The sequence below is a fragment of the Euprymna scolopes genome, chromosome 9 (assembly GCF_053919585.1).
Source record: "Euprymna scolopes isolate OS-2025 chromosome 9, ASM5391958v1, whole genome shotgun sequence".
In the NCBI taxonomy this organism is placed as follows: domain Eukaryota; kingdom Metazoa; phylum Mollusca; class Cephalopoda; order Sepiida; family Sepiolidae; genus Euprymna; species Euprymna scolopes.
Genome location: NC_136490.1, coordinates 87,754,600 through 87,761,578, shown reverse-complemented (window position 1 = coordinate 87,761,578; position 6,979 = coordinate 87,754,600).

Genomic DNA, 6,979 nt, shown 5'->3' with positions numbered 1-6,979 from the left:
GCTCTTGTTTCGCTTGATTTAATCCCGAAAATGGTTTGGAAGCTTTTAAATTCTCCAGTCTTTGTTCTTTGCGTAAGCAAGGAGTTGGTGTAGTCGGATGTCTGCGGTCCCGGTTTAAATGGGAGGATAACGTGATGTGGAACTCTTTAAACTGCGGCAAAGTGTGAGGTACACTCACTTGTGTGCTGCTTCGTGTTTGCAGGTTGTAAAAGGATGTAATTTCATAGCCTGGGACGAAAAAAATGAGAGATGGGTAAATTATCCTCCGCCAGGCACGTTTTCTTTCTTATCTGTCCGTGCGCGATAACCGCCGATTTGTATGTTTCAGAAGGATGTGCACCAATTTGTAGGGTACAGAAGGAAGTGCATGTTTCATCTCACGGTCAGGTGTCACCAATTTGTAGGGGAAAAGAAGTTTAAGTGAAATTAAATTTCTCTGTCCCAAACAAAATAATAATAAAAAAAGGGACTAAAACAAAATGACACCTCCTTCTCGTTTAAAATGCACCGCATTTATTTTTCAACAAAAATAACAAGATGAACAAGCAAAGTCCAATCGGCAAGAGTTCTTGAGAAATTATGATTAGAATGTTCAAAGCTGGTGAAAAAATCCTTTGAGGAGTTATTAAGATTAAAAGGTCATGTTAGATGAAAGTCCTTCGTTGAGATAATAAGATTAGAATTGTGAAAACAATGTCCTTATTTCAAGGTTTGTGTTTTAACTGGCGAAGTTCACCTTATTCAAAAGTGAAAACGAGAAGCATGTTCTCGTGTCACGTCGGAGCGAGAAGAGAGGAAGAAATAAGGAAAAAGAGAGGAGAAGAATGTTTTGTTGCGTTTAAATACTTTTTGAACCAGCTACAGCACAAGATTGCTGCTGCTGGTATTTGGTTTTTGGAAAAGCGTTGAAAAGAGAATCTTGTAAATTTTCTCATTGATCGCTTGTGTCACGTGGTACTGTCTTGAACTACGTCCCCCAGAAATATGTCCATTTTACTTTTGTTGTTGTGAGAAAAGCGTGTAGGCGTATTTGAAATTATGTCGTTGCTGGAAGAACATATTTTTGTTTAAATGCGCGGGGAAATTAAAATTAATAAACGTTCGTTTATTTGTGCACGAGTGTGTGTGTGTGTGTGTGTGTGTGTGTGTGTGTGTGTGTGTGTGTGTGTGTGTGTGTGTGTGTGTGTGTGTGACAGCACAGTAGGAAGAGATCGCGTCTTTTATGAGTTTTTAGAATGAAATATTTTATGTTACAGTTTGACCAGGAACATGAATATGACCAAAATTAAAAACAAACAAAATCTGTTACACTGTCTGGTTCAAAACAGGTGATCATTTTACGTTAAATATATATGCGAAACTGTTTTCCGGATTGTTTACATGCAATGGCCTAAAAAATGGAGAATGGAATTTTTCTTTTCGCAACAAAAAGTTATAATTGCGATTGGTGAAAAATGAAAACGGAAGAAAAAACAATAATTTCATGAGTATACAGTATTTACATGTAACGTTTTACACGTAACTGTTAAAAATTAAATAAAAACATTGCCTATAAACACTCATAATTATAAAAAATAAATATAAAACGATTTATTTAGGAATTTAAAGTGTATGATCAAGTTCACACATAAATTTAACGTAAAATAAGCGTCTTTTTCTCAAACATTCTAGTGTGTTAGAGCAGTTAACCAAAACAAAATATTTTTTTCTATTGGAGATAAATTATGTGTGTTTATTTGGGTGGGATGTCTACTTTTTTAAGCGATTACGCATCGTTTTACGACGTTGCCAATCAAGTTAGTGGGAAACAATTTAGTTAATGCCCATAAAGAATTAGAATGGTCCGGAAATGATGATTATTTTACGTTAAATTTATATTCAACACTGATCTTCCAATCTAAATATTAAAATGATTGCTTTTCTTTCCGTCAAGGTTTTTAAGGGTTTCTCACCTAATCACCTATAAAAGTAACATTTCATTTTGGAATGAGGGTTTAGCTGAGAGTGTTAATCTACAAATTTATTATTATTATTATTATTATTATTATTATTATTATTATTATTATTATTATTATTATTATTATTATTTGCACCTCGTTTTTTTTGTTTTGTTTTTTGTTGTTTTTTTACAACAAAGCAAATCAATTTGATAACTCACCAATTTTTTATAATTGAAATAAAAGTTTAACTTCATTCACGCCCTCTCCATGTTAAAAATGGTTTTCTAAATAGTAACATTATTATTTAGAAATTCGTTCGTGACAATGGTAGGGGGCGTTGTTAAATATTTGTTCTTACATCGTTTTCTCATTTGCCTTTCGATCGTCGACTATTTTCAACTGTTTATGAAAACTTTCAAGTAGCATGTAGCATGTTGTACATTAACAACGAACTGATACGATCTGGTTTTGTTTTAAAATAAAAATAAATCATTTGTTGTCTTACAATTTTGAATCAATAACAAGGAATACATTTGAGAAAAAAAATACACTTATCATTGTACTCCTCACCTGCTTGCTGCCACAATGCTTTAAGGTCATCAGAACCAAACAAATTAAATTTCCTTTCATCAGCCATAGAACATGGTTCTAGTAATCAATAGGCTTTGTTTACATGCCTTCAGCAAACTGTTTGCGGGCTTTCTTGTGTATTGCCTTCAAAAGAGGGGTGACACCAATATATATATTCTGGTTTTATTCTGCATTTTTTTGTTATTGAATGTGTTTTTATGGTCAGAGTATTGGATTTTAAAATGTAAAGCGGTCATATGTAATACATTTTGTTATTCGGGATTTCTTTGGCAAATATTGTGGCTTAGTAAACATGCTTTTGGTTAGGCATGTTTCATTTATTTTGTAGCAGACAAAGTGCACGAGTTCTACAGTTATAACTTTTCTCTTCATTATTAATCTTTTTTTATTATTTCTATTTGGATGATTGCTGTTCGGGTTGGAGTTATTGCTATTTCTAATGATTACATTTTTGTTCTTAGTGTTATTTTTATTGTTTCTACATTAATCACTTTTTATGCAATTTTTTAGTCTCTACTGCTCCCATTTAGTATTTTATTATTATGTGCTTTTATTATCATATCTAAATTTTCACAGAAATTATAGGACAGTTTAAAGATATTTTTATTAAAAAATTTGTGCAAAGGATTTGTTACAGGGAAATGTTTTTCAATGAGATTTTGTTGTTGGCTATGTGCGTTGATGTTCCTTATGTACTTGAATTTGATGAACCGTCGATTTTTATGTTTATTTTTAAATAATTGAACAACATGGCATAAGAAATCATGTGGCGCATTAATGTTCTTATAAACCGTTGTATCTAGATTTGATTTATTAAAAAATAACAGCAAAGTATTAAAAGTAGATGATGAAGTAGTACCTTGGAAAATTAAAAAAAGGTTGAATGGAAATTCCACGAAATTAAGCCATGCTTTAAGTTCAAGCTTTATGCATTCAGTATAGAAGTCAATTTTATTGATTGCTTGGAAGAGCGTTAATCTTCAAGCATTTTAAAGTTATTACCAAATTGAAAAGGATTTAAGTATGACAGACAAATAGTCTTGTTAGAATAAGAAAAGGAGCTGTTTATAAGGTCCATGTGAATGTAGTCCATTGGATGATACATAGACCTTAATGCTAATAAATGCTGCTATATTGCAGTGGGTTCTCATCTGAATCAGCTCTTACTTTCGGTGATGGCAGTGCTCTGCTCAAGGAGGCAAACGAGACAAAAGATTTTGACTTTCTTGACAACTTGTTCTTTGAGTTATTCAAACATCGCACTCAGACTGAAAAAAAAGCAAGGATCACTACATTTCTCATACAACATTCTGTTTGCAAACTAACTCCTGAAATATTTCTCCCTCTTTATGGCTCCCTCGTCAGACCACTGTTATAGTGTGGTGTCCAGGCCTCTACTATATATCTAATACATGATATTCAGCATCTAGACAGAATTTAAAGACTGGCTACTCCATTGGAACAAGGTCTATTGGATCTGTTCTGTGAAAGCTGACTCAAGAAACTTAACCTTTTCTCCCTTGAGCATGGGCGATTATGTGACCTCATTTGGCCTACAATCTCCTCAATGATCATTAGGACATATTATTCACTCCTGCACTAGAAAGAGATCTATGCAAACATTACAAGAAATTATTTCACTGTCTACTTCGATTGAACCCTGGACCTTGGAATAGAATTCCAAAACCGGTAATAAATGTATCAACAACGCAACAATTCAAGGTGAATAGGTTCTGGGCTACTGTATCTTCTTCAGTGTAAACTTTTACTACCTTTTCCCGATATTGAAATTAAAGCATGCTTGTTTTATATATATATATATATATATATATATATATATATATATATATATATATAATTTTTTTTTGTTTTGCTAAATAAATTGAATCGAATTTATTGTACAGACTCTCACAATTTGAGCAAATTTAAATGATTTTACCACACAGTACATTGATTGAATTTCAATAAAAACATTGTACTCTCACTTTAAAACTAATGATTTTTGAAGATTATTTTTTTAATTAATGATCATCACTTATCAAAGCCTGAGCACCACTCGAGGATAAAGGTCAGAAGGATTGTTGGTTGAATGATGATTGAAATTTTGTCTGTAAAAGTTCCATTCTGTTTTTAATACAGAGAAAGCAAAAGGAAAGTTCTTTGTTGGGTTTGTAGACAATAGTTCTTATGAATGTTTTAATGGTACAAAATTAAAAATATTTCAAGCTTTTAACTAAGTTCTATTATTACAGCATTTTTACTATCAAAATCAATATTTTGGATTGATCTGAAGTGTTCCAATGTTCGATTTCTTTAAAAATATTTAACCCTAACAGTTACTAGTATTATGAACCTTTCATGAGATGAGGTTGTTTACTAATATAGAATAGGATAGAGGAATGTTTAGAAGTTGAATGATTAGTATTTAAAAACTCTTCTGATTTCGTTTGTAATGTGTTTCCTGGAAGTGTTAGTTATTTTAAGATTTAGAACATTCAGTAAGAAAGTAGAAGATTAAATTGTTCATATATTCCAATCTTTACTTCGTTTGTCTTCCTCCTCTGCCCAAATATGCAAGATTAGAAGCTTTATGCGCGCACGCGTGTGTGTGTGTACTCCAACTTCTATATACTACCCCTACTCATTCACACAAAGCAAAGGGCAGCTTTGTTCACTGTCTCTCGTCAGTTTTCGGTTAGCTTCGTTTTTCGTTTGCTGTTGATTGATGATGAGCTTGCCTTTGCCTATATAGGTCATGCATTGACAGACTTGTATAGACAATTGGAATTTAGATGACTACTCCATTGAAATGGTGTATTCATATTTGTGTTTCTTTTTTTATATTGTTTTTACTGATGTTTTTTATGTTCTAAAGATAAATAATTGGTATTTTATACAGACATTAGTTTTTACATGGGTGTACATTTAATGATGACAAAGCTACAGCTCATCTGGTCTGTATGAATACCACATGAACTGTGATCACCTGAATATGCTTTGACAATTTTTTCAAATTTTAAACAATTGCTTTTAAAGTAAAAAAAAAAAGCTAGTTTTAATATATTTTATTCCAATAACAACGAAATAAAATCATTGACAATTAATAAACTTTAATGACAAATGACAAGAGATATGATTTGTGGCGAATTAAAAGACTGGAAATAACACCTTTCGGTGATTTAGGATTAATTCAACTCTAAAACACGCACACCAGGTACAAAACAAAAATGGTGAGTTAATCTTTAACTTTGCTAAAAGCAAATGTAAAGAAACTACTTTAGATTTCAACTATTGATTCTCATGATGTCGACAATATCATTTATCTAAAGGACTAACAAAATGTATCCACTACAATTGTGTGCTTATTGAAAGTTGCAAATGCGATTACAACAAAATAAATCTCATTTTATATAAGGTTTATTAAATCAAAGATAACTTAAAGCTTCTTGCTTTGTATATATCCATCTCTAGAAATTCAAATGAGTTCAAAAGCTACATATTCGTCCTTGTTCTTATTTCAACTTCCAAACAAAAATATTCTTCCATCTCAATTATATCATGACTAGCAAGAAGACCCGACGATCAACAAATATTCTACTCTCGTATTATCATCGAAATCAGTGAAATCGCCCATTTTTTTTTAATCAAATCGATTTATTGTCTGATCTAGTTAGTGACACCTCACAGTGTTACGAAAGGAAGGTTCACATGCCTCCTTACAGTGACTTACAATACATAGTAGTCTACATTGCACTGTAGAGAATCTACTGTTGATTTTATAAACTTATCTGTAAAAATAATGGCTTCACGTAAAGTTTAAAATGCAAAAGTTAAATATCATGGTTCAATTGTGCTCTTAACAAAAACATTCATTTCGAACACGCCTCTGTTTTATAAAAGAATCTACAGTTGAATTTATAGACTGGGCTTTTCTGCTTCTCAAATGCACTTGTGATGGTAGTTGTATAAAAGTTTACCTTTGGTCAAAATTAAACTTCCTCCTTAAATCGGATTTTTTCGATCATTGATTTTAAATACTTATCAGACACATTCCAATACAAAACCTATGTAAGAACACTTCCAGACACATCAAGTATCTTCGTGCGAATTTTTAAAGTATCGACCAAGCCGTTTTCGAGTCCATAAGGAGTTCTCTCTCTCTCTCACACACACACACACACACACACACACACACAAACACACACACACATATAGTTCCTTTTACATAATAGTAGAGATATACAAGTGACAGTAATCAATTCTGTATTTTGCATAGCCAAGCTTCAAATTAAATACTCCGTGTTTGTTTTGTATCTCGTTTGCATGTTTTAGAGTTAAATAAATCCTAAATTACTCAAAGGTCCTTGTGTACAACTTGTCCTTAATGGAATACATACAGTTGATCGATGTTTTTTTTATTATAATCGCTTAATATATATGCATAATAT